The sequence below is a fragment of the Mus caroli genome, unplaced genomic scaffold (genome assembly GCF_978045245.1).
Source record: "Mus caroli unplaced genomic scaffold, Mus_caroli_1 scaffold_11, whole genome shotgun sequence".
Classification (NCBI taxonomy): Eukaryota; Metazoa; Chordata; class Mammalia; order Rodentia; family Muridae; genus Mus; species Mus caroli.
In genome coordinates this window covers 122,248,644-122,276,080 of record NW_028227266.1, presented here as the reverse complement: position 1 = coordinate 122,276,080, position 27,437 = coordinate 122,248,644, and the positions used below count along the sequence as shown (strand labels likewise).

At 41.7% G+C, this 27,437-nt stretch overlaps 1 protein-coding gene across 1 annotated transcript in view; it reads right to left on the bottom strand.

The window, feature by feature from the left end:
• The window catches only part of Lars2 (leucyl-tRNA synthetase 2, mitochondrial), a 93,695-nt gene extending 90,574 nt beyond the window's left edge, over nt 1-3,121 (bottom strand). The window contains exon 1 of the mRNA XM_021171924.3: nt 2,960-3,121. The gene's annotated coding sequence lies outside the window, so the exon portion shown is untranslated. The remainder of the gene's footprint in view (nt 1-2,959) is intronic.
• Nucleotides 3,122-27,437: the final 24,316 nt, after the last annotated feature.

Here is a 27,437-nt window from a genome sequence, read left to right as displayed (position 1 = left end):
GTATGCAGCCATGGCAGACATGCCTTCAAACAAATAAATAATGCAATTAAACTTCATAAAGAAAAACACATGCACATCAGAAAGTAATAGGGAACTGTCTCTGTGGCTTAGGTGGCTCAGTGGGCAAAGTGCTTGCTACATAAGCATGAAGATCTACATTCAGATTCCCAGCACCCACATAAAAAAAGCCCTACATGTATGGTGGCACTGTGCTTCTACCCCAGCACTGGGGGTGGGGCTTGTGGAAACAGGAAGACCCCTGGAGCTTGCTGACCACCTATGTTAGCCAATTGCTGAGTTTCAGTTTCAGTGAAAAACTAATGTAGAGAGAGAGAGAGATAGATAAAAGACATCTAACACTGGGGAACTGGAAAGATGGCTTATTTTACAAGAGTACTACAGCTCCTACTGAGCACTCCCAGGGCAGCTCAAACAATCTATACCTCCAATTTAAGGGATATGATGTCTCCTGACCTCCAAGGGTTTCTGCACACATATGATACACAGACATGAACTCAGGCACATACAAAAATACACATAAAAGAATTAATTAAATAAATATAATTTTTAAATGTCAAACATTGACCTCTGGGCTCCACATGTGTGTACTTATGTATACACATATGTACATCCAAATGAAAACAAAAATAACAGAATATTACTATATAGCCCAGGCTAGCCTCTAATTTTGTTCTTTTGCCTCAGCCTCCTCAGAGCTGGGATTACATGTGCACCACCACAACTCTGAAAATGATTGATTGTTCAATGTGTTTGAGAAAAATTTAAATTAGGGCTCCAACGCAAGCCATAAACTGGCATAAATCCCACTGTTTTGGAGGGATGTGGGAATTTGAGACAGGGTTTCATCTAGTTCAGGCTGTCCTTGAACTAGCATTGCAGACAAAGATGACCTTGAACTCCTGATATCCCTGCTTCTGCCTCCCAAATGTTAGGCTTACAGGCACCACAAACCATCAAACTTAGTTAATAGGAATTTTTTAAAGTACCACAATTAATCAGTCTTACTCCAAAACCATAAAATATCTATAGACCAAAAAAGTGTAAGTTGGTGGGGTAAAACATGTTGGTAATAACAGCACTAAGGAGGCTGTGACAAGAGGATCTTAAGTCCAAGGCCAGCCCGAGTTACACAGGTACACAGTGAGATCCTGTCTTAAAGAAAAGAAAGAAAAAATTTGAACAAATTGCTAAAGAGTAAACAATTTGCTGAAGAAAAGTATTTGTCCCAAACTACAATGACAAAAGGTTATACAACTCCATAAAGAGTTCACATATGAGGAAAGAACCCCCAAAACATGTTTAAAATAGGCAAAGATATAAGCATGGAAGTATATCTCAGTGGTAGAACACTTGCTTTGCAAGTCCAAAACTCTGGATTCAATCCACAGCACCAGAAAAGGGGGATTGATGCCCCAAGTGAGGGATAAGACCGAGGACAAAAGCTAAGAAACATGAACAAAAAAAATCAACTTTACAACTAATCAAAGAAATAAAAACAATTAAATATCTTGCTTATAGTTTTAATGAAAACAATTATGTATATATACTATTGGTAGATGCAAATTAAGAACATCTCTCTGAAGCAATTTGGCAATGTATGTATGACAGAGGAATTAAGAAATTGTGATGTCTCACACCTGGAATGCCAGTAGCTTGAGAGGCTGAGGTAGGAGGACTGTCAAGAGTTCCAGTACAACCTGGGCTACCATGAGCTGTAGGGAAGCCTGGGCTATTCAGCGAGACTCTGTCTTTAAACAAACAAACAAAGAAGAGGAAGGAAAGACAGCACAGCAGTTAAGAGAGCACACCGCTCTTGTACAGGATCCCCGTTTGGTCCCCAGCACTCACAGTGGGTGACTCACAATGCCTATGATTCCAGCTTCAGGAAGATCTGATGCCTCTGGCCTACATGGGCACCCACACTCACACACACACACACACACACACACACACACACAATTAAAAACAAGTCTTTAAACAAAAGCAGATTTGTTAAGAAAATCCAAAGACTAGATATATAAAACAGATGCTCAGCACCAGTTCAATCCCCAGCACCAAAACCAAAATAAAACAAGTAAATACTGTAAATGTGGGGGCTGGAGATATAGCTTAGTGGTAGACTAATTCCCTGACACTGTTTGAGGCCATTGGTTCCATCCTGAGCAATGCAAAATAAAAAATAAAAATAAACCCCAAACCCTTAGGCATAGGTCCAAGATCACCCTCAGACTCTATCCACTAGGGGAAAGAGACTAAGAACAAATATAGTCTGTGCTCATGCCTATGAATTTACAGAACTTTTAGATTTCAACCATCTTCTGTTCTTTTACTTACTAGGCACAGCTCTGGGCCATTTCAAGTACCTGTCTACTGAAGTCCTAATAGGCATTGCCTCTTCCTGGCATCAAAAGCAGACATTTTAGCAGAGGGTGGTGTGGATACAAACAAAACGAGTAAGTTAACACACACCTCACCCCAACAAACATCTTCTAAAACCACGAATGTCAGCAGACATGTCTTGTAAAATACTAATGTTTAAAAAAAAAAATGCTACTTCTAATTTCCTGCAGGATCTCATGCAAGTTATTTCGTATCTGGAACTCCACCTTCTCTGTAAGCTGTGAGCCTGTTAAGATCCAGGCGACTTGTAAAGACCTGCGGGTCCTAATTAATACTGTGGGTCCCCCAAAGATGTAGTACTGATGGTTCTTTTCTGGGTCCAAACCCCCAACCCCGAAGCGAAGATCCAGGCACCCGGGGGAGGTGAGTAGTAGAGGAGAATTCGAATACAAAGCCATGTGAAGATGTGCGTTCTCCGAGCAAGAGTCCGGAGCTGTCAACAAGAGTCCATGGCTGAAAGAGCCTATAGACTAGAATCTCGGAGCTTTTCCCATTTTGTCAACCTCCAAGGTCCCGGGACTCCCGAGCCTGTCCGCACCTTCAGCTCCTGGGGCTAAGCGGGGCCTGTCTCTTGTCTTCCTGAGCCCCAGTAGGGGCTTTCTGCGCACAGGCTCTGGCCAGCTGCTACCTTCTGCCTCGTTCCCCAAGCACTACACGAGCAGGACACAGCCAGTCACTATGGGCGCCGCCATGTTGGCAAAACAACAACTTTATCGGAAGCGGAGGCCGCGGACACAGACAGGAGAGGCGGAGCCAAGGGGGAAAGGCAGGGTGCGGGAGAGACAGCGCTGACTCCGCCCCCAGGCTGCTCGCCCAGGGCTGACCCCGCCCAGGCCTCGCCCTCTACGCCTGCTCTCCGTACAAATTCTGCTTACCTGATTGTCCGGGTCTTACAATTAGAACAGAAACCAGGGAGATGCTAAAGGATGAAGTGACAGGTGGTTAAAAGAGCTCTGGGGTGGTTCAAGGCCAGGGTTTGAATCTCAGCGTCACAGAAGCTGCCTACTGGGCTGGCTTGTCTGACTTTTTGATCCATTATGGGCCTGGTGAGGATTGAAGCACTTTTCATCCATCATATCAGGTGATCTTCTAACCCCAGGAGGAGAATTACCTAGCCCGGAGTAGAGCGGGAACAAAACGTACTGACAGGAAAACAAGCTGTCTGACCTCCTTCCTTATGGGGTTAATGTGCCCCATCGCCCAGCGTGCACTGCATGGAGCAAGGGCCTCTTGCCTGTAATAAATCAAGGAATTACAAAGGAACAATGGTGTAATTACACTCTATCTTTTAAAGGAAGAATCTTTTTAAGGCCACATGTGAGAAGTGTACTGAGATTTGCAAATAGTGCAAAATGGTTGCTACCCAGTAATAAAAAACAAAACAAAACAATGTCTGAGTGCCATCTCTTCCTACAGGGCTGAAATCAATTGTAGCTTCACAGACAATCCATCCCGTCACTGCATATTCTCCATCTTAGTTTCTGACCTTACATGGGTCAATGCAGTCCATAAGGAGACCAGCAGGGGTGTATACTCCTACAGAATAAAACTTCATTCTGTGTGCCACCCAGGAAACATAGGAAGCTTTTGTCCATTTCCAAGACTTCAACGACGACAACAAAAACAGTCTCCTGATCATTTAAAGCTCAAAACACCAGGTTGTTCTAGACCAGCATCAAACCTCACCTGGAAACCAGTTCTGTGCCACCATTGCCCTGGTACAGTTTGCACTAGGTTTCTACTGCACTGGCTTGCCACCCACCCCCACCCCCACCTTCAGAAGTGCCCTCCTTCAATTTCAGCTGACTCTCCCCACACTCTCTCCCTCCACACAACCCCCTCCCATCCTCACCCACCCCTAATCCTCCCATAAAATCTAATCTACCTTCCCAGGTCGGTTCCTATGTCTCCCCAGACCCCTCCTTTTTACATAACCTCTCTGTTTCTAGATTGTAGCTTGATTATCATTTACTTAATGGTTAAAATCCTAAAATCCCCTTATAAGTAAATACATATCATATTTATCTTTCAGATTCTGGGTTACATCACTTGGGGTGATTTTTTTTCTAGATCCATCCATTTGCTTGCAAATTTCACGATGTCACTTTTTTTCTTTTTAACAGCAAAGTAATACTCCATTGTGAAAATGCACCACATTTTCTTTATCCATCCTTCTGTTGAGGGACATATTGATTGTTTCCAGTTTCTGGCTACTATGAATAAGGCAACAATGAACATGGTTGAGCAAGTATCCTTGAGGTAGGATAGAACATGCTTTGGGTATAAGCCCAAGAGTGGTATGCTGGGTCTTGAAGTAGATGGATTCCCAATTTTCTGAGAAATCAATATATTGATTTCCATAGTAGCTATACAGGTTTGCACTCCCACCATCAATGGAGGAGGGTTCTCCTTGTTCCACATTCTGGCCAACATGAACTGTCACTTGTGTTATTGATCTTAGCCATTCAGACAGGTATAAGATGGAAGTAGTTTTGATTTTGCATTTCCCTGATGGCTCAGGATGTTGAACATTTCCTTAAGAGTTTCTCAGCCATTTTAGACTACTCTATTGAGAACTCTCTGTTTAGATCTGTACCTCATTCTTGAATTGAATTGTTGGGGTTTTTTTGTATTTGTTTTTGTTTTTCTTTTTCTTTTATTTTTTTCTGGTTTTTTTGTCTTTGGTGGTTTTTTTGTTGTTGTTGTTTTTTATTTGTTTGGTTTTTTTGATATCTAGTTTCTTGGGCCCTTTATGTATTTTGGATATTAGTCCTCTATCATATGTGGAGTTGGTAAAACTCTTTTCCCATTCTGTGCCTTGAGCAGTCTGCTAGTGTTAGTCCAATTAGGGTGGAGTCTTCCGACCTGGGTAAAGTCTTTTGACTGCCACATCTGTGGTTTCCTCAGCTGAGAGGTGGAACCTGTTCTCTGACACTATCCTGACAAAGCAACAAGATCCTAGTGTGGTAGGGGATGGGTCCCCCCCTTTATAAGCTCAGACTCTTAAGTAAACATTGGCCTTGATCAGAACTTTGTCTTGGCTCGTTATTTCTCTCACAGCCTTTTCCATCCAAAGCCCCATCTTTTCTTTCAGGAACCTGGTAATCTGTGGTCGCTGGTGGCTACAGTATCCTTTGTTTAACAGAAGCTTTTCAGTTTCATGAGGTCCAATTTATTAATTGTTGATCTAGAGGCTGCATTATTGGTGTTCTGTTCAGAAAGCCATCTATTACACCAAGGCATTCAAGGCTATTCCCCACTGTCTCCTCTATCAGGTTCAGTGTATCTGGTTTTATGCTGAGATCTTTGATCCACTTGGACTTGAGTTTTATACAGAGTGATACATATGGATATATTTGCATTCTTCTACATGCAGATATCCAGTTTAACCAGCACCATTTGTTGAAGATGCTGTCTTTTTTTCCACTGTGTATTTCTGGCTTCTTTATCAAAAAAATCAGGTGTCCATAAGTGTATGAATTTGTGTCTGGATCTGCAATTTGATTCCATTGATCAACACGTCTGTTTATATGCTTTGAAATTGAGAATGGTGGGGCATCCAGCAGTTCTTTTATTGTTCAAGATTGTCTTAGCTATGCTAGGATTATTTTTGTTTGTTTGTTTGTTTGTTTGTTTGTTTGTTTTTCTATATGGATTTGAGAATTGTCCTTTCAATGTCTGTAAAGAATTGTGTTGGAATTTGATAGGGATTGCATTGAATCTGTAGATTGCTTTTGGTAGGATGGCCATTTTTACTATGTTAATCCTACCAATCCTTGAGCATGGGAGACCTTTCCATCTTCTGATATCATCTTCAATTTCTTTCTCCAAAGAATTGGAAGTTTTTATCATACAAATCTTTTATTTGCTTAGTTAGAGTTACCCCCAAGATATTTTATATTATTTGAGGCTATCATGAGAGATGTTGCTTCCCTGATTTCTTTTCCAATTCATTTAACATATGTACATGGAAGAACTACTGACTATTTTTAAGCTAATCTTGTTTCCAGCCACTTTGCTGAAAGTGTTTATCAGCTGTAGGGAGTTTCCTACTGAATTTTTTAGGGTCACTTATGTATACTTTGGGGGACAAAAGTATCTGCAAATAATGATGCTTAGACTTGTTCCTTTCCAAATTGCATCCCCTTGATCTCTTGCAATTGTTTTATTGCTCTAGTTAAAACTTTGACTGCTGTATTAAAAAGATCTGGAGAGGGTGGACAGCCTTGTCTTGTTTCTGCTTTTAGTGGAATTGCATTGAGTATCTCTCCATTTCATTTGCTGTTGGCTATCAGCTTGCTATACATTGCCTTAATTATGTTTAAGTATGTCCCTTGTATCCCTGATATCTCCAAGACTCTTAACATAAAGGGGTATTAAATTCAATCAAAGGCCTTTTCTGCATCTAATGAGATGATCATGTGTGTGTGTGTGGGGGGGTTTCTTTGTTTATATGGTAGATTACATTTACTGATTTTTGTTTGTTGAACCATCCAAGCATCTTTAAGACAAAGCCTACTTGATAATGGTGGATAATGTTTTTGATTTGTTCCTGGATTCAGTTTGCAAGTATTTTATTAAGTATCTTTGCATCTATGTTCATAAGGAAGATTGGTCTGTAAGTCTCTTTCTTTGTTGACTATGTGTCATTTGGATATCAGGATAACTGTGACTTCATAAAATGATGTGGTCAATGTTCTTCTGTTTCTATTTTGTGGAATAATTTGAGGAGCATTGGCATTAAATCTTCTTTGAAAGTCTGGTATAATTATGCACTAAAACCATCTGGCCCTGGACCTCTTTTGGTTGCAAGCCTTTTAATGTAGCTTCACTAGAGTTATAGGTCTATTTAAATTGTTTATTGGATCTTGATTTAACTTAGGTAAGTGGTTCCTATCAAGAAAAGTATCCACTTCTTTTATATTTTCCAATTTGGTTTAGTACAGGTTTTTAAATTAGATACAATTCTCTGCATCTCCTCCTCTGTGTCTGTTTTTATGTCCCCTTTTCATTTCTGATTTTATTAATTAGGATATATTTTTTTTCTGTTTTGTAGTTAGTTAGGATAAGGATTTGTCTATCCTTGTTGATTTTCTCAAAGAACCAACTCTTCTTTCATTGATTCTTTGTACTGTTCCTTTTGTTTCTATTTTATTCATTTCAGCCCCCAGTTTCTTTCCACTTACTCTTTTGGGTGTCCTGTTAAGTTGCTAGTATGAGATCTCTCCAACCTTTTTATGTAGGCACTTAGTGCTATGAACGTCCCTTTTAACACTGCTTTCATTGTGTCCCATAAATTTGTGTATATTGTGCCTTCATTTTCATCGAATTCTAGAAAGTCTTTAGTTCTTTAGTTCTTTCTTGACCCACTTTTCATTCAGTAGAGAGTTGTCCAGTTTCACAAGTTTGTAAGCTTTCTGTTGTTTCTGTTGTTGATGATATCCAGCTTTAATTCATGGTGGTCTGATAAAATGCAGGGAGTTACTTTAATTTTCTTGTATCTGTTGAAACTTGCTTTGTGTCTGAAATGTGGTCAGTTTTATAGAATGTTCCATGAGATGCTGAGTGTTTGAGTGAAAAGTTCTGTAAATAACTGTTAGGTCCAGTATTTCTCTGTTTGGTCTTAGCCTGGATGACCTGTCCATTGGTGAGAATAGGGTATTGAAGTTTCTTACTATGATTGTGTAAGGGTCAATATGTGATTTAAGCTGGAGTAGTATTTCTTTTACATCCTGGGGTACTCTTGTGTTTGGGGGATAAATGTTAAGAATTGAAATGTTATCTTAGTGGATTTTTCCTTTTGTAAGTATATAGTACCCTTCCCTGTATCTTTTGATTGGTTTTGGTTTGAAGTCTGTTTTGTTAGCTATTAAAATAGCGACATCAGCTTGCTTCTTAAGTCCATTTACTTGGAAAATCTTTATCTACTCTTTACTCTGAGGCAACGTCTATCTTTGATCTTGAAGTATATTTTTTAATGCAGCAGAGGATGGGTCTTATTTTAACATCTATTTTGCTAGTCTGTATCATTTTATAGGAGAATTGAAGTCATTGATACTGAGAGATAGCAATGAACAATGACTATTGGATTCTGTTATTTTTGTGGTAGTGGCTGTTTTTTAGTGTGTGTCTTCTTTTGATTTTGCTATTGTGAGATTATTTATTTCATGGGTGTAGTTAACCTACTTAGGTTGGAGTTTTCCTTCTAGCACCTTCTGTAGGGCTGGATTTGTAGACAGATCTTGTTTAAATTTGACTTTATTATGAGCTATCTTATTTTCTCCATCTATGGTGATTGAAAGTTTTGCTGGGTGTAGTAGTCTGGTGTGATCTCTTAGAGTCTGCAGCACGTCTGTCCAAGTCTTTCTGGCTTTTAGAGTATCCATTGAGAAGTAAGGTGTAATTCTAATAAACCTGCTTCATATGATGGGGTTTTCCCCTTGCAGTTTGCAATATTCCTTCTTTGTTCTATATGTGTTTTGCTTATTGTATGCTGAGGAGACTTTCGTTTCTGGTCCAATCTATTTGGTGCTCTGTATGCTTCTCATATCTTTATAGGTAACTCCTTCTTTAGATTAGAAAATTTTTCTTCTATGATTTTGTTGAAAACATTTTCTGGGCCTTCTTTTGTGTGTGTGTGTGTGGGGGGGTGTTCGAGACAGGGTTTCTCTGTGTAGTCCTGGCTGTCCTGGATCTCACTCTGTAGACCAGGCTGGCCTTGAACTCAGAAATCCACCTGCCTCTGCCTCCCAAGCGCTGGGATTAAAGGTGTGTGCCACCACCGCCTGGCTTCATTTTCTGGGCCTTTGAGTTGGGTTTCTTTTCCTTCCTCTATAGCTATTATTCCTAGGTTTGGTCTTCTCATGGTGTCCCAGATTTCCTGGAGGTTTTTTGTCGGGGGTCTTTTCAGATTTTACACTTAATTTGATTGATGTATCCATTTCTTCAATTGTATCTTCAGTGCCTGAGATTGTTTCTTCTATCTCTTGTATTCTGTTGGTGAAGCTTGATTCTGTGGTTCCTGTTCAAATTCCTAAATATTTTTTCCAGATTTCCCTCAGTTTGGGTTGTCTTTATTGATTCTATTTCCAATTTCAGATTTTGAACAGTTTTATTCCCTTTTACTGTTTAATTGTGTTTTCCTGTATTTCTTTAAGGGATTTATTCATTTCCTCTTTAAAGACCTCTATCATACTCATAAAGGCTGTTTTAGGGTCTTTTTCTTGTGCTTCAGCTATGTTGGAGTATTCAGAGCCTGCTGTGGTAGGATAGCTGGGCTCTAGTAGAGACATATTGTCCTGGGTGGTTTTGATTTTTTTTTTTTTATGCTAGTGTCTAGAAGTCTGGGTTTGGGATGATTATAGGTCTAGGTGCTGCCTTCCGATCTGTCTTTGTTGGGTGAGTGTTTTGTTCCTTGGTTTGTTTCCTCTCTGGATTTTGGAGAGTGTGGTGGCTAAGTATTGTCTGTTTTCCTGGCTTGTTCAGCTGGTTGGCACAGGAAACGTTGGTGCTGGAGGCTGGGTTACTGAGAAAAGTCGGTGAAAGGAAGTGTGGAAGAAAAGGTCTTTGTGATCCTATGGGGATGGGGTTAGAGAGGAAGGAGAGACCACAGCAACGTTCTAGCTGCAGAGCTGGGGATGAAACTAAGACGACTGGATCTTGGGAGCAGGAGAGGTGTGGGTCTGCCTTCAACCTACTTGTTGTCTTGAAAGGAGAGGCCCTTGGATTAGCAGGGGGTGCCTTCTGGAGTTGAAGTCTAGAACAAAGCAACAAGTAGAAGGATAAAGGTTGGGAGAGAATGGTTTGTGGGATCCACAGGAGATGTGGGCAAGGATGAGAGAAGGCTGTAGTTAGTGGTCTGCTGCAGTGCTAGGGAGAAGACTAGGGGATTGGCTCTGGGGGAACAAAATGAGAGAGGAGGAGGTCTCTAGGCAGCCTACCTTGAACCCATCACTCTTAATGTGTGCATTCATATATAACCACCAGAGTGCCTTTCCCCACATACATGGACATATAACCTCCATCCTTATTCTGGTTCAAAATCTCTCTGTCCTCTTATTTGGTAAAGTTAACATTGACATTTTTAGAAGATTATTTCAAGTGGAATTTTCCTAAAAGTCATTTGCTTTTCTGAAAAGTAACTATTTTTACATCAAAGACAGTAGCATGAAAGTAAATCCTTTCACTTTTAAAGATCATGCTGCCGAGATGCATCATTAAATAAAAGAGACAAGTTGCGTGCAGTGTAGAGTGTGTTGTATCTTTTCTTCTTTTTCTTTCCTCCTCCTCCTCCTCTTTTTTCTCCCCCTCCTCTTCCTCTTCTTCTTCCTCCTCCTCCTCTTCCTCCTCCTCCTGCTCTTCCTTCTTTTGAAAAGGAAGTCTGGCACTATAATATATGCTTGTATTTTAAATACATCTGACAATGAGGCAGGAGGATTACTAAGTCAGGAGTGGTGGTACATGCCAGGAATTCCAAATAATTGGAAAGCTGAGGCAGGAGGATAACACATTCAAGGCTGCCTGACAACTTAATGAGCCCCTATCTCAGAATAAAAAGTAAAAAGGTGGCTGGGATAGAGTCTTTGCTTTTCTCCCATGGTTGAAATGGTAAACTGTATGCATATGCATATTTATCAAAAATTAGAAAACAAAAGAGCTTCCCTCTCCAGCCTCCATAGGAAATGATTCCCCATGACCAAATAAAAACTAGAGAAATCCATTAGTCTTCTCTAAGCCTTGCTGTTGGTTCCAACAGTCCCAGGCCAGGTGGAATCATTCACATTAAAGTTCTGTATCACCAAACTAAAGTGAAGATTTGACCTGAGAGCTCAGGATTAGAGAATTAACAGGTTTCCCAACAGACCCAGGGAAATTGAGCTGATAATAAAGTCCCTTCTGTCTGTTAATCTTCACACAAAAGAAGTAACCTGGAATATCCCAGTGTTAACTAATCCATTATTTCCTTGTGCTGTTCTGACTCCTGCTCCTGCCTTGCAAGGAAAAAAGTTTGGAAATGACTAACTTCCTTTTGTTCTTGTTTCTCTCCTCTTTTGTCTAGGTCTATAAACCAACCCCTCTCCTGTTCTGCTTGTTATCAGAATCTTGATTCAACACAGTATCTCATTTCCCTGCATTCCATGAAAATTCGGAAATGAAAATTAATAAGGTAACTAGATTTACTACTTGGCCAGAAGCAGGTTGCTACTAATTTCTCCCCACCAGGCCCGAGGAGAGTGTACAGAAATCCATGGGACAACAGCCAGAAGATACATAGACGGAATTGTGAGATAGTTGTCTCAAAGGGAATAAGAATGGTTTATTCTGGAGCCAAATATGAATGATCATGCCAAAGAACACAGATTCAGGTTATTCTCAAAATCGCATTCCAACACAGTAACAATTATGAAGTTTCTATAGCAACAGAACAAGGAAAGTGATAAATCAAGTGTTATGAAAGATAACGCAGCAAGTGGAGGTACCTTTGGTGGAGCCATGCCAAGGTATACCACTGAGAAATTATGTCAGGCAACAGATCTAGTTTTAAAGTGGTTTACTGGGGAATGGAAGAGGAGTGAGGACCTGGGGGAAAGATAGAGGCAGGATAAGTGGACATGTTGACTGACAGACAGACAGACAGGGAACAGAGAGTCATGAGAGCAGAGGGGGAAGGGGGAGAGCACACAGAAAACAGAGAGAGAGAGAGAGAGAGAGAGAGAGAGAGAGAGAGAGCTGAGGTAGTGTGCATTTTTTTTTATTCAATGCCCACATTTAGCACACCTGGCAACTGCAGCAGGTCTTGATATAAGCAGAGAGCAGGTCGGTGGAACTGCCTGCACACTAACACCAAGGCAATTTTGAAACACATCAGAAGAAACATCAGGAGAGTGGGTTACAGTAAAATTCGGAAATCTGCTATAGGCCTCAGATGTTATCTGACAACTAGGATAATATACCCCTGCACATATTGTAAGACTTGTCCCTGTATTATCAATTGTTAATTGCTGGGCCAGCTGCACCAGGCTATGTAAATGTTTGACACTTCCTCACCTGCCCCAAAAGAAAGGCAAGTTGCCACGGAGTAGGTTGGATAGGCCCCAAAGCCAACTGGATGAGTAAGGAGTGTGACGTTTTGCATAATAAAGAGCTGGCAACTGGAGCTGGGGCAGAAGAAAGACACAGGAGACAGAAGGGAGGACAGAGCAAGACAGGGAGGTAGAGCAGTGAGTGAGAACCACGTGGACAGATGCAATTGCAGGTTACATTAAGGGCAAGCTGAGGGACTGCACCAGAAAACAAGCAACAGCCTTATATTACACAAATGTCTTTGTGTCTTTATTATTAAACCCCAAGCAGGAGCCTGAGAGCCCTGCAATAGCTGACAACTGGACATTGGTAGTGAGGGGCCTGTTTGTACATTCCCAAAGGATTCGACCTGAAAGTCTCAAGGATGTTAGGTCACACATAAACATCAGCAGTCAATGGCTATTTCAGGGGATTAGGCGGCCCAAGATAATTTGTCTCCCAACCTATATATTCTAGCTCCCCATAGTCATTTAGTCACACTCATAGAATATTTTAAGTAGGTACGGCTTTTGGGGGTCTGCTTTACCCCTCAGAGTATCCAGGAATCACTGCATACCTGGCTGGACTGGAAGGAATGAAGCTCAGGTGTGTGGTGTGGGTGGATTAGGCAGAATACAGTTGGTGTGAGTGAGAGAAAAACAGCCTTTACTGTAGACGGTTTTCAGCAAAACAGCTCTCTATATTGGGGGAAATGAGAGCTATATAAACCTTGGGGAGTGGGTAGGGGCTTTTAGGGTGAATGTATATCATTGACTGAGGCCCAGATGCTAGGAATATTTCATTTGCATGAAGAAGAATTCTAGGTGCTAGCTAAACTTGTCCTTATAAGGACAGAGAATGCTTAACCTGAAACCTGACCACCAGCCTACATGACCACCTCAAAGACAGCAGAGGTGGGGGTCATAAGGCATACATGAGCTGGGACATGCAGGCTTAGAGTAAAGAGGTCAGCTCAGAGCTTTGGAACTTTCCAAAATTCCATTGGACCCCTCCCACCCTGGAAGAGACAGGTCAGGGAGCACATAGGCCAGAAGGGAGAGGCTGAGTTAGCCTTTACTACCTCATTCCCTAAAGACCAATCAATTTAAAGGGTGCACTGTTCCACCAATCATATTGTGCCTAGTTGCTGATGCTCTTTTCTGCCCCTGGAAACCATATGAAAACCCGATGAACAGGCCGCTGGGGGGTCTCTGCCTCTCCTTCAGATCTGGGACGACCCCAGTACACTGGAACAATAAATTCCTCTTGCTTTGTGCATCGATTCCGGCTCTACGTGGTTCACTCAAGGGGTCCCGGGGAAGCTAAGACTCACTAGAGTCTTACAGGAGCACAGAGGAAGCAGCCCTACTCTGTCCTGCTGGTATCAGGATGAGATTTTTGAGTTTGGACACATTTCAACCTCACTCTTGCCCTTCCCCCCATGTCATATGGCTTTCTGGATCCACATCACCCCCTTTTTGTTTTTATAAAGGGGAGTCATAGTCATCAGCCTCTATTCTGGGAACAGTATTGACCAGAACCTGATTGGCCCCTGTAAAAGGGTGGAAACCTATAGGATTGTGGGTCTCCCTACCCTCGTGGATCTTTGGCCTATTTAGCCCACAAGGACAAAAGGAGCAGAGATGTCCAGCAGGGGTTTGGAAGCCCTGTGAGATCAAATGGTGAATGACCACATCAGGACCAGCTATCAGGAGGCAGATCAAATTTACTTAGGGTGATTCAAGACTTATAAAGTGTTGGAGGACTGAGAGTAGGGACATCCAGGATGGACAAAGGTCATAGGCTGGGGACTTAGGGTACCTGGAATGCTTCATTAGCATGGGGAAACATTTCAGGAATCTCAGGTACTGGCTGAACAGGTTTTATCAGAGGAAAGGAAATTGATCTTGTAATCTAATTTAGGCTACATTACATTCCTCAGGTAGAGGCATATGTGGGGCTTAGAATTACCCAGACAAGGTCTGAGAAGGAGAAATCCCACTAATGAAGGGAGTCTCTCATATAGCCTAGAGGCTATCTGCTCATGGTGGACTTTGACCTTAATTAGCAGAGTTTATAAGAGCAGAGAGAAAAGTGGATTGGCATCTAATTTGACAAAGGATTTGATAACCAAAAAAGCAAATTAATAGCATATATATTGCCTGAAAAAAAGATTTAAGGGCCTATTGGCTTCTTTTAGAGCTAAATATAGTTCCTAACACTGGGGGGGAGCCATGGGGCAATTTTTTAATAGAATAATGGGGGATCCATCCTCGGGGGAGTAGTATATTATTGCCACAGTGCTCCTCTTTATCTCATCACTAAATGTGGAGGGAGCCCTGGTGATTGGCTTCTGGGGACGTCAGCTCACATAGTAAACAGGTCTTTTCCTCACTAGGAGGGAAAACTGACTGGGATTCAGGTTGTCTCCATTGTCTTTGGTGTGCATGATATTGGGAGGAGAGGTCTTGTTCCATGGCACTCCTGTGGGGATCAGAAGAAAACTTTGTAGAATTGGTTCACTCCTTCTACCTTTAGATGGGTTTTGAGGCTCAAATTCAGGTCATCTTTCCAGTCCCTGGTATAGTAATTTTCATCCAAGGAAGTTTTATTTAGAAAATTAGATTATCGTGGGGCTTAGGAGAGGCACTGTACAGGTTTATGGATTAGAAAAGAATACTGACAGCTGGAAACATAGGTCAGGAAAAGTCAAAGGAATTCTCACTAAGCATAGACCACAAAAAAGTCAAGATATGTTTGACTGTAACCGTGGATCATCTGGCATGCTTATCAGATTTTCTCAGAAAAAGGAGTAGAGTTCTTTGAGGTGCTTTGATCAGCACTGTTAAAATTCATGACTCACCCACTGAGAGGCTTAAACCAGAGCCAAGGTTCTTTTGACTCAAGGGTCAGTCCTTTTTCAAAATTCATAGAATTACCACCTTTCCCTTATCATAAGCAGCTTCCACACAATAGAAATGGGGGGAGTCTCTTTTTCTTCCAGTGTTTCTTTTTAAGATATTTGATCACTTTACTCTTCCCACCCATATCACCTCACTTCGTACCATCCTGTGATCCTTTTGACTCTGCTGTGATACTCATTTAAATAGTTCCATGAATACCATAGCATCCAGGTTTTGTGGCAGGGGTTAGTCACACAGTGATAACTGGACAGACTCCTCCAGACAGTCTCCACCCAGCCCTCTCAGTTCCTTTCTTACCTGGGTATTCCTGCCTCTTACTCTCTCTCTCTCTCTCTCTCTCTCTCTGTCTCTTGTCTCTGTTGTCTTCCTTATTATGGAGCCTGGTCTTCTCCCTCCCTGTCTCTCTCCCTCCTCCCCACCCCAACCTAGAACCAGAATGGGAAACTTGCTAAGATTGCCATGAAAGAGCTTGTGAGATCAAGTTCTGCCTGAAACCCACATTGCTCCTTGTGTTCCCATGCACAGGAGCTAATAGGGACTCTTATTTAAGCCTCATCTTAAGTTTTCTGTTCATAAAATCATCTTCTATTCTCTCATACTCAACTGATATAAACTCTACCCTTTCCCATATTTCCACATCAAAGTCATGTTGTCTATTCCCTCAAGTATCTTCCATTTTCCTTCACAGAACTGGGTACCTGTTAAAATCTTCTAGTCTGGGATTCAGTCCAGTTCTTTCTCTCCCCCAATTCTTCCAACAGCCTCTAGTCTCTATTACTATTATATTTAGTATTTGTATCAGGGGGTGTTCTGCTATGGGTTATGTGTGTTAGTCAGAGGACAACTTTTGGGAGTTAGTTTTTTCCTTCTACCATGTGTGTTCTAGAAGTCAAACTCAGGTTGTCAGGTTTGGCAACAACAGCTTTAATCCATTTTACTGGCCTTTGTTCTATATTTTTGAGAAGGTACTCACCTTGTAGCCCAGAAATGTGATATCACATCATGTGTTCTTTTGCATAGATAGTGTGAAATTGATTCCTGCTAATCACAGATTCTTCATTTGTGACTTTTTTTTTTTTTTTTTTTTTTTTTTGGTTTTTTGAGACAGGGTTTCTCTGTGTAGCCCTGGCTGTCCTGGAACTCACTTTGTAGACCAGGCTGGCCTCGAACTAAGAAATCCACCTGCCTCTGCCTCCCTAGTGCTGGGATTAAAGGCATGCGCCACCACGCCCGGCTCGTGACTATTTGTTAAAGATATGTGTGACTCCAAAATTGATAGTATGGAGAAGAATTTTAATCCAGCAACATGGCTACTCTGATATGGAATCGCATCCAAAGACCTTTCAGATCTGTGTGATTTGTCTGGAACGACACACCTTTAATCCCAAACAATGATGTCTAACTGAGGGGCAGACAAAGTGACAAATCAAAGAGAGATTTGACAGAATGAGTCAGAGATAGGATATGCCCAACTTTCATAAGGACAGAGAGAAAAGATAGGGGGAGAGAGAGAGAGGGAGAGAGAGAGGGAGAGGGAGAGGGAGAGGGAGAGAGAGAGAGAGAGAGAGAGAGAGAGAGAGAGAGAGAGAGAGAGGAGAGTTTTGTTTTACTGGGAGAATTTTACAGAGACAGGGCAGGTGAAGACAGAATGGGCCAGAGAATGAGAAGATTAGAACAGATTGCCAGTTAGTTTGAGGCCAAGCAGAGCAATTCAGTCAGAAACCAAGAGAAGCCAGTTTGAATCAGTCAGCCAGACAGAGTTCAGAAAGAGTTAGAAAGGGTGAGCTTATTCAGCAGTAAGCCTCCAAGATGACAATTACATTTGGTGAATAAAAGTTTACATTTACAATAATATTCATGTTTCTTTTGAGGTTACTTATAGACATGCACAAAAAGATAGCAAAAAGAAAAGAAAAACGTACATACACTTCAGATTCATTGAAATGCTATCAGCCCAACAGCTAAAGATCCTGTGGGTACACCTTGGACTTAGACCATCTGGTTCTACCCACTAGCCCAATACCAGACCTGCTTGGTGGCTGATCAAAAATGGACATCCACACCTGAGTGACCCCAGTCATGCCATGTACCCAACTCTTGAACAGCACACTGGGTTCCCAGCAGCTCTCAAACACGGAGGTGAATATCCTGAGTCCTCTCAACAGCAAGCCACTGAATTATAGGGAAGGTTTAGCTGAAGGGGTAGTTGAACCATTCAAGAGCAACCAAGCCATGGAGAAGGGATGTAAAAATGGATGATAAGAGAGAGTGAAGATATGACTAAAGAAGAGTAAAAGGATATGAGGGGTCACAGAAGAGAACCCAGAGGCACAGGTCACCATAAGTGTTCCAAAGAGATACCAACTCATAGGACCAAGGTCTCAGACAACAGGCTGAGAGCTGTAACACTGGCTGCTTCCAAGGGCTTAGGCTCTTAATACTCAAGTACTTAACACTTGCAAGATTAAGAGTCTCCTCGTCCCAGGCCTGCATGAGGATTCTAACACTTGTAGAGACAGTTCCTGTTATATCTGAGACCTGCCATGATTTCTAGTTAGTAGAATAAATGGACCATCAGCCATCTGTGACCCGTCCAGCAGGTCCAGTTATTCAGGGTCTTGAGGGGACCTTCTTCTAAGAACCAAATGGGGGGAGGGGGGGTAGAGAGAGACGAGAACCTTGTGCAATGAACAACACATGGAAGCAGTCTGAGTAGCATCAAGGTCTCCCTGTATTAGCAAGGCTCAAGGTTTAAATGCACAAGCAAAAGTGGAAGTACTTCTCAGCAGGAGGAATGGGGGAGCGGAAATTTTTCTTTTGGCGACACGGGGAAGCAGGTGTGTCGGTGGCCTGCTTTTGACCCCCTTAGACACGGGGAAGCAGGAACTTGGCGGTATCAGGGTACATCTTGAGGTCAGGACATCCGGCGCTGACTTAGGGCTGGAACAATCTGTGGTTGTTCTCAGAGCGGTGCGTCGGTGGCCTGCTTTTGACCCCTCTTTCTTCTCAGGGGGAGAGGCCCAATTCAGAGATCAGGACAATTGTGTTATCTTAATAGCTCCCAACACATCTGATGGTGACAGTGTAGTTACCACCATCATTTTGCAGAAATCAGGACACTTTGAGGAAACTGGAACACTGAGAGTCTATAAATATTGTTCAAGCATGCTGTCTTATACAGAGTTCCTATAGCTATGATAAAACATAATGACCAAAAGCAAATTGTAGAGGAAAGGGTTTATTTGGTTTATACTTACACATCAATTTCATCATTGAAGAAAGTCAAGCCAGGGAACTCAAACAAGGCAGGAACCGGGAGGCAGGAAGTGAAGCAGAAGCCAAGAAGATGCTGCTTACTGGCTTGTTCCCCCAAGGCTTGCTCAGCCTGCTTCTTCCTTCCCTCCCTCCCTCTCTCTTCCTCCCTTCTATCTGTCCTTCCTTCCTTCAACTTTGTTTAATATTTATTTTATTTTATATATATGCTTGTCTGGCATGTACATATGTGCACCACATGTATGCCTGGTGCCAGTGAAAGCCAAAAGAAGGCATTACTCCTCTGGGAATTCTTCTTCCTTTCAACCTTTCTTCCTTTCTTCCTTTCTTTCTTTCTTTCTTTCTTTCTTCCTTTCTTTCTTTCTTTCTTTCTTTCTTTCTTTCTTTCTTTCTTTCTTCCTTTCTGTATATTTGTGGGTCTAGGTGAGTGTACACAAACAGTTCAGAAACCAGAAGAGGGTGCTAGATTCCTTGTAGTGGTTCTCAACCTTCCTAATGCTACAACCCTTTAATACAGTTTCTCATGTTGTGGTGACCCCCCAACCACAAAATTATTTTCATTGCTACTTCATAACTGTAATTTGCTGCTGTTATAAATTGTAATGAAAATATCTGATATGTAGGATATCTGATATATGACCCCTGTGAAAAGGGGTCATGGCCCACAGGTTGAGAACCACTGCCTTAGCGTGGCAGGTGTCTATGAATAGCTTGGCTTGGGTGCTGGGATCTCAACTCTGGTCCTCAGGACTGAGCAGCAAGTGCTCTTGATTGCTGAGCTATCCTTCCAGCCCCAATAAAGTTTTAGTTAATAATGATTCAGCATCAACACACACACACACACACACACACACACACCACTTTTCACTGTTACCTTTGCTCCTCGAAGAAAGGCTTGGGAATAGGATGGGCCATGTAGTAATTACTTTTCTATTGCTGTAATAAAACACAATGACCAGGCAACTTATAGAAGGAAGGGTTAACTTATGGCTTACAATTTCAGAATGACAAGAGTCCATCATTGTTGGCATTCTGTCTGGACTCCACCCCCACAGTTACCTGGCAATAGCCAGGTATGCTTCTCCCTACAGTTACCTGGCAACATCTAGGTAGGCCTGGCCCACTGTAAAAGGGGCTGCTTGCCCCCTTCTCTCTCTCTTACTCTCTTACTCTCGCTTCTCTCCCTTGCCTCTTGCCCCCTTGTTCCCCTTCTCTCCCCATCCCTTCCTTCCTCTCTCCATGTTGTCATGGCCAGCCTCTACTTCTCTACTCTCTCCCTTTCTCTGTCTTTCTCTGCCTCTACTACCCTCTTAACTCCCTTCTCCATTCCCTGAATAAATTCTATTCTATACTATACTGTCTTGTGGCTGGTCCCTCAGGGGGAAGGGATGCTTTGGCATGGGCCCATCGAGGCAACCCCTTCCCCCACACCTAACCACACCCCCATAGAACATATTCTTATACCCCTTTATCTTTTTATAATTACAACAGTCATCATCACTTCAGGAAAGCAAGTATGGTGGCAAGAATAGCTGGGAACTCTAACCTCAATCAGGAAACAGAGAATTCAGAATGGTGCAAGTCTTTGAGCTCTTAAAAACCCACCCCCACTGACATACCTCCTCCAGCAAGGCCACACTTCCCAAACCTACCCAAACAGCACCACCAACTGGAGACCAAGCATTCAAATACCTGACCCTAAGGAGTCCATTCTCATTCAAACTACCATAGGCCATTTTCCACATTAGTACTTGCTGACCTGTGTGGTAAGCCTGTCATTCATTGGCCAAAAACTCAGGATCACCTCCTTTGAGAGGAGATAAGGCTGGGAGCTTTTCTGGAAGTTGTTACCAAACACCTGGGCTTTGAGCATCCTGGAGTGAGAGTCTTATTTTCCTAAGAGCCCAATAGTGCAAAGGATTCATTACCAAACATCATCTCCTTAATTAACTTTCAAAACGTCGTATTTTTTCCTCCCAAAGCCTTATGATTCTCAAGTGCACATGAAAATATCCCACTTGGAATGACTCATACCACAATTATACTTTGACACAGAGACAGACCTTGGGATTAAGTTTTTAATCTGTTCATTAAAAGAGAAGGGAAAAAAATCCATTCAAGTGCTGCAAATCTCCTTAGGCCTATGATTGCTTCTAGAAAGAGATAATCTTATTTGAAGAAAGACTGAATTTATAAAATTGTATTAGCTACAATTAACCTAAAGATATTTACAATTTGTTATTATCAGGCTAAGAAGAGGCTGTGGACGACACACATTTATTTCCAAGTACCTTAAATGTATGTTGTGTTGCTCATATTTTGATAATTATCTGCAATTTATCCACAATTTTAACGAACAAACTTAATTGAGCACCTGTATATCTACATTTCTGCCATTAATCAGGTATTTAGTCATACCATGTTTCGGGATCACTTGTATTTTTATTAATTTATTATGACATAGTGTCAAAGACCAGCTTTGACACCAGAGGTAAACCGAGGTGGGACATAGAGTCAGCAGACCAAAATCTGGTAGCTCCTGGCAATTTGTTTCTCTTCTGCTCTTCTGGAGCCAGAACTGATGGCTTCTGGCAATTGACTCTTGCTCATAGCAGCAGGGAATTAGGAAAAGAAACTTAGTTACTTGAGCTGGTACACTCTCTGACTGGCAAGAAACTCTGAGCTCTTTAACTCAGTGGCCAGCACAGGGCAGCCAGCTGGTGAGAGGCTCAAAGCTTATTATCTCTTTGCAAGCCAGTGAGAAAGAACAGGAAAGAGAGAAAGTCATACACACACTCACAATGGAAGAGGAAAACCAGGTTCTAACAAGTGAGTTCCAACAAGCAAGTTCTAACAATTTCATGTATATACAAAAAAGTATCTACGTACATACAGACAGATATGCACATATAGTTGATGGATAGAGCGAAGCTCTAATGAGCAGGTTTTAACAATTTTATTTTTGCTTTTAGCTTTTCAGACAAAAGTTCTCTATGTAAGAAAAAAATGTCATACAATAGGGAGTTACAACAGGATGTTGATAATAAGTTCAAAGCAAATAATTCCATAAGCCCATTATAAGTTCATAGCAATAATTCTGTACATTCGTGGCCTTGCTTTATCATGGTTCACACCTGTGGCTTCATCCTGTGACCCGACCTAGAATGAATATTTTTCTTTGATCGTAAATCTGTCCCAAGCCTATTTCTCTTCCTAGTATGATTTACATTCTTGTAGTGTATGAATGCTCACCGTACTCCTTTCCATGCAGTCTTTACTTACTATTCTATGAGAAGGGGGCACAGTCTACTCTTGATTCTAACTTGTCTATCAATTTTTCTAACTTCCTAAAATTATTTTAATCAAATCAGGAATTCTATAAAATCATTAATTCATCTAAACAGCATTAATACAAGAAAGTTCACTTTTATATTAATTTTGCAGGAAAGCTTCCCAGCAGAGTAGGTTAAAAACCCAAGAAGCACTGGGGGCTGGAGAGATGGCTCAGAAGCTAAGAACACTAACTGCTCTTCCAGAAGTCCTGAGTTCAATTCCCTGCAACCACATGGTGGCTCACAACATCTGTAATGGCATTCGATGCCCTCTTCTGGTGTGTCTGAAGACAGCTACAGTATACTCATATACATTAAATAAATAATAAGTAATTTAAAAATAATTTTTAAAAAATCCAGGAAATGTAAAGTGAACAAGTAAAATAAATAAATAAATAAACAAATAAACAAATGCAGACAAACCAGGAAACAACAGGCTATGTCAGAGATATGAGGATTGCAGTAATGGCAGGCATGGAAAGGCAAAGCTGCAAGAAGCAGTCCTGGGATGAAGTCCCTGGGGTCCATGTCTCTTTAGAGATTACCCATCATGGCCATGCAAAGTGGTGGGCCATCTCCAGGAAGCTTACTTCCTTGCCACAACCTTCTTTGAGTGGCTCCCACCAACACAGGATCTCACCCTGTAGTTCAGGCTGGCTTGGAGCTCACCCTGTAGTTGTAATAGTTACTTTTCTTATTGCTTTGGCAAAATACCTGACAAGATACAACTTAAAGAAGGACCAGGAAAGGCACAATGGCATGGGCAGGTGGTGACTGGTCACATCAAATTCTCCATAGGAAATTGTGAACAGGGAATGGGGTGGAGCTATAACATCACAAGGTCTATTCCCAGTGAGCACTTCATCAAGGTTCTATCTCCTGAATGCTTTACAATCTTCCCAAACTGTGCCACTAGGAGCCAAGTATTCAAAAGCATGAGAATATAGAGAACATTTCATATTTAAACTACAATAATAGGCCTGCCTTGAACTCTTGGCAATCCTCCTGTTTCAGCTACCCATCAAGCTAATGGTTCTTTGAATCTGTGTTTACGTATCTTGTCTTCCACATAGTCTGTAAGTGACTGAAATCCAGTGATTGCTCAGCTGACCCTTGGCTAGCAATACAGTTTTACACAAAGGAAAGCCAGGTGTGGGCTCAGCTAGATCCCAAAGATCTTATGTCAAGTCCATCTCAAATCACACAGCAGACAAGGAAAGCAGAGGCCTGTTTCCAACTCTGTCCATGTAGTAGGATGTAGAGATTATGTATTGTTAAGTCTCATATGCTGAAGGTTGGGTTCTCAGCTAGTGAATCTAATCACATGAGGGCTCTGGTCTGACCAATAAATTGAACTATCATTGTGAGGAGATAGAGACAAGGCCTAATTGGAGATGTATGTTCTTGGGAGCCATGTCTTGCTCCTCCCCCTGTTGTTGTGATAAAATACCATGACCATGGCAGCTTATAAAAGAAGGATTTTATTTTGGCTTATGATTCCAGAGGGACAAGAGTCTATCATGGGAGGGAGGCACAGCTGCAAGAGCAGAAAGATTAGAGTTCATACCTTCAAATGCAGGCATGGAGCAGAGGGAGTGAGCTGGAAGTGCCCTGAGGCTGCTGAACTCTCAGACAGTCCTTAATGACATACTTCCTACAGCAAGGTTACCCACCCAAACTCCCCAAACAGAGAACCAAGTGTTCAAAACCAGAGCCTATAGAGGACATTTCCCATGTGAACTGAGCAACACCCAGCAGCTCGGCTCTACCATGTCTTTCTGCCATGACAGTCTGCCTCATCACGGGCCACAGAAAATAGAGGTGGTCCAATATAAACAAAAATCCCCCAAACACTAGCCAAAATGAATGGTTCCTTCTTTAGGTTGTTTTTCTCAGGAATTTTGTCCAAGTTATGAAAACACAAGTAGGACATGTGAAATGTGAAAGAATTTAATGAGTGCCAGACACTTGGAGGGAATGTGGCAACTGGTCAGCTGACATTAGTGTCAGTAACATAACTGTCTGATCTCTTGGTGGCTGAGGGATTTGTTGACTTTCCTTGTCTGTGACTGTGTCAGGGGCTGATAACCTACACACCCTAAATAGAGAACAATGTCAAACATAGCTGTATTTTGTTATTTTTTAAAAATGAACCCTTCTTCAGAATATATACTTAAGGAGAACCCCAAACTCTATTTTTTTCCGGTGACAATGATTAAACCCAGAGTCTTGCACATGCTGACAAATGGTTCTATTACTAAGCTCCAATCCTAGTACCCAGGAGGTTGAGACAGGAGGATCATACATTTGAGGCCATCCTGAGCTGCAGAGTAAGATTCTGTTTCATCTGAACAATAAATATAAATAAATAAATAAATAAATAAATAAATGCAAGCTGAAAGAATTTCTGGTTGACCACACAATAACAACAAAATTGCTGCCATTAACAGCATCTAAAATTTCTACTGCAGCCCAAAGGGAAAGGACGAAAAACAGTGAATGAAAAACAATGAATTTTCATGGTGGGAGAAGTAAAAGAAAGGCAGAAAGGATGAGGTCTGGGAGAGGAAGAGGAGGAAACAGAGGGAGAGGGAACAAGGAGAAGGGGAGGAGGAAGGGAGGAGAAGGGGAGGAGGAGATGGACCAAAGAGAGGAACCATCCACAGGATGAGACAGGCAACGAGATATTATCTTCCCAATTCTCTGTTCAGGCATAGAAATACCTGTCTAGATCAGACAGTCAGTCAAAAACATCAGGTGATCGCCACAGTGCAGTCTATCATCAAGCAGACTGTTTTGTAGCTGTTTAAAAATAGAATAATCTGTCCCTCAGAGACAGCTCTCTATTGTAGAACCTCTGTCACAGCCAGGGACTACAGAGAATAACGAGCTATTTCATCTCTGTCACCCTCTGCTTCTTATCTGCAAAAGAAGTTAGACAGAGCTTTGTTTTAAGGACCATGTGAGAGCAGACACAGAAAAATTGAAGCAGTGCCTGACAGCAGTTAAGCTCTCAATAGCCACAGACCCTGATGCTACAGATGAGCCATTCCTTTCCAGAACTAAGTAGGGCTGCCAAGGTATGCAGCACATAGATGTGGCAAAGGCTTTGACTTATTAGCAATGATAGAGTGCACAGAGTATGTGCTTATTAACTTCCTATTGGCTCAAGTCCCAAGTCATCTACATGTAATGTGGATACTCATACGCATAACTCAGGGACCAAATGATCTGAGATGGGGTTGAGATTCTGATTTCTAAATGACTTTGTATAGAAGCTAAGGACAACCACTCATGCATGGTTGGCGGCAACATCAGAGCAATGTAGGAGAGCCAAGATGCCTGGCTACTGATGGCTTACCCATTCTGTGAATTGTTGGGGCAAAGGTCTATCTGAGTGAATAGTGAAAAAAATTTATTTTAAAAAGCATGTAATCTCAGTAGTAAAAGGGCCAAGGCAGAAAAAAGTCACTGAGTTCCAGAGCAGCCGGGTCTATTAGCAAGACTCTGCACCAAAGAAAAGGCAAGGTGGCTGAGAGAGCAAAGCAGAAGTGAATTACTTCTAAACCCAAATAGTAAAGGGAGTGTTAACAAAATTTTGCCAATCGGGGTTTGTTTCTATTGAATCTACTTGAATAAATACACTTAAATCATTTGGAATTAACCACCTGCTCCTCCACTAAAGGTTGTCAAAGTGCTCAGAGGAGAATTTTTTTTAAAGAATGCCCAACACACCTCTCCACCTGCCTCTTGTTTGTATGTCAACTCTTCTCAGCAGATCCAGAGGCAAAGACTAACCTTCATCCAAACAACTGTGTTTCTGTGAACGGAGCTACTCACACACGAACAGATTCATCAGTTCATCCAACAGCATCAGAGTATCTCACCTTAAACTACGTCTCTGGTCCTGAGGATCAAGAGGAGAAAGACTTAGGATGCATGTTCACAGGGGCTCAGGGTGTAATGGTTGAGAAAGATGTCAGAACTGACATAATTCATGATAGTGGCATGCTTGGCCACTGAAGAACTCAGAAGAGGGACATGTCTCCTTCTGGAGTGGGAGAAGAAGGAAAAATCTGAGAAGGCATCCTGGAAGAGGTGGTTTCTATGTTTTCCTATGTCTTTACATGGACTATTTATCAAGTTCCTGAAATGTGGTCTAGGTAGATGAGTAGCCTGCAAAGTAAAGTCTTGGAATTCTGAAGAGATGGCTTGAGGCATCTTCAGCTCCTTGGTTCCTGTGCTCCACCAATAGCAGGCAGAAAGAAATGGTCCTGATCAGAGGACCAGAGAAGTTGTGACAGCTTATAATTACATAAGTACAAGCATCTTGTCAATATCCTCTGGCATTCAAGTGTAAATAATTTATTGGTTCTGCTGCAGAGGAACCAACAAGTTCAAGTACCTTGCAGATGGAGCTAGGGAAGCTTTCCCAGGGCTCCATCTCACAGTATGGGAAGTCTTTCTTGAGAGCCACCAGACTTCTCTGATGAAAGAGGTTAATACAGAAAATCCCCTTCCCAAGGAAGCTTCTATCTCCAATAAACAAGACCCTCAAAAAAGCAAGGCCAAAAAAAAGGTTATTTCAAAACTTTCAAAACAGGATAAAGATTCACTGTTTAGGAAACTTGCAGCCAGCCCTGAGCAATCTTTACCAAGGCACCAGATGTCCTATATAGTAAAATTAACGACCAGGTTATAGGAAGCTCTGCAGCAGAGTTCTGAATGCATCCTTTAACAAAGGGTTTCCCAAACATAATTGACAGCAGAACATTTTTTTAATAGTTTAAAATTTACTAGAATTCATAGCATTTTCTCTATGGTACTGCTGTAGTTACCAATGTCAATCATGGCTTACAGGGAAACAACAAACATGAACTGGCTCATGTGACTAGAGATTTATTTACAAGGCAGAGGCTGTTGAAATGTCTCAGTGAGTAAAGTACTTGCTATGCAAACATGAGAATTTGAGTTTAGATCTATAAACCAAGTTGGTGCACGCCGAAGAACTCAGGCAGTAGAGCCAGGAGAACCGGAAGCTCAAGGGTGTCATCAATTACACAGCAAACATCAGGCTGGCTTGGGGATGTATAAGACCTTGTCAGTGAGTGCATGCATGGTTATTGAAAGACACAGAAATGTAGAAAAATAAACAGAATTTTAACATCTTTCACTTCAACTGTTTATAATTCTTTTAAAAGTTATTTATTGCTGGGTGGTGGTAGTGCATGTCTTTAATCCCAGCACCTGGAAGACAGAGGCAGGTGGTTCTCTGTGAGTTCAAAGCCAGCCTGGTCTACAGAGTTGCAGGACAGCCAGAACTACACAGAGAAATTCTGTCTCAGAAAACCAAAAGAAAATAAAAAATTATTTATTGTTATTAGTATATATGTGCGATGTGCATATGTGAATATGAGTGTGCATG